The sequence below is a fragment of the Rhagoletis pomonella genome, unplaced genomic scaffold (assembly GCF_013731165.1).
Source record: "Rhagoletis pomonella isolate Grant_MI unplaced genomic scaffold, Rhpom_1.0 Rhpom_scaffold_17712, whole genome shotgun sequence".
Taxonomy (NCBI): domain Eukaryota; kingdom Metazoa; phylum Arthropoda; class Insecta; order Diptera; family Tephritidae; genus Rhagoletis; species Rhagoletis pomonella.
Window position 1 is genome coordinate 1 of NW_023476240.1, and position 1178 is coordinate 1178.

Below are 1178 nucleotides of genomic sequence, written 5' to 3' on the forward strand. Positions count from 1 at the left end.
TGCATAGGTACCTGGATTTTTTTAGAAATTCTTATTAAAAAGTCTGCAATTTTGCAGAAACTTTGCAGATTTTTCTTAATTTTCAGCCATATTTTAATACAAAATAAAAAATTTTCGCATGTGGTTATTATTATTATTATTTAGTGCCGATATGAATATCAGAACTAAAAGTTAATATGAGCATCGGCTACCGGGGCCATCAGCATGTGGGTAAAACATTGCGAATATTAACAAAAAAAAAACGTACGCTCAATTTTGTGAGTAACAGTATATAGTATAATCAAACAAAATATAGATTTATAGACGTACAAACAACGTGTATTAAATGTTAAATACATTTTGCTTACAAATAGAATGTTAAAACTTAGAAAAATGGACTTAAAGGTATCCAACTGGAAAATGTGGGCAGCAGCGAAAGGCGATGTCTTACCCATGGAACTTAGACTTGACATTAAAAATACCAATTGTTAAGGGGTGAAGTGCGCATTTATCTGCATGCTAATGATTTGATTCCGTGAACAAAATTTAGCATAACCATCTATGTAATAGATATATATCTATTTATATACTTTTGTCACCCACGACTGATAGAATACTTCGCTACATCGTGTTTGTCACCGGCATAAATCCTAAATAATAAACTAAACAAATTTGAACGAAGTAATGCAGATTCTCACAACAAACACACCAATCTTGATCTTGATGCACAAATATTTTAGAAACGTTCAGATTCCACCAAGTATTTTGAGAAAAAAATTTCAATTCCCAATTATTTTTTCCGCTTTTCTCTCGAATTATTATCCCTTCTTGATCCCTTCGTTTCGCTTTTTTTATTTGTTGGTTTTTAACAAGGCGAATTCATACAAGGTGGTGTTGCAAAGTCTGTGTTTACATATGCACGGAAACTTTTGTCTCGCGATTTTTGATATGCCCTTTCGGTGTTTAAAGCGGAAATTAGTCAAGAACGGTAACCTACCGGTACGTAAACCCGAGTCAGCTGACACGATCTGTCTTACCAGAGCGCCATGTAAATGAGAACTCACCTCCGCAGAATTTTTTTTTAGTTCTAGCCCGTAGCGCAGATCTGCGGAATTTGGATTTTTCGGTGTCAGCTGATTTCAGATGGTTGCCACGTAGTCAGTTTTGCAAGTTATTATTTCCTATTCAAAATACGTTTA

General features: G+C 34.2%; 1 long non-coding RNA gene across 1 annotated transcript; it reads right to left on the reverse strand.

Moving 5' to 3' along the window:
* Positions 1-252: 252 nt before the first annotated feature.
* LOC118757419 lies at positions 253-904 on the reverse strand. The gene is made up of 2 exons (XR_004995216.1): positions 597-904; positions 253-538 (listed from the first exon to the last, which is right to left on the reverse strand). It is a non-coding gene; the product is annotated as an uncharacterized LOC118757419 (long non-coding RNA).
* Between the last annotated feature and the right edge of the window lie 274 nt (positions 905-1178).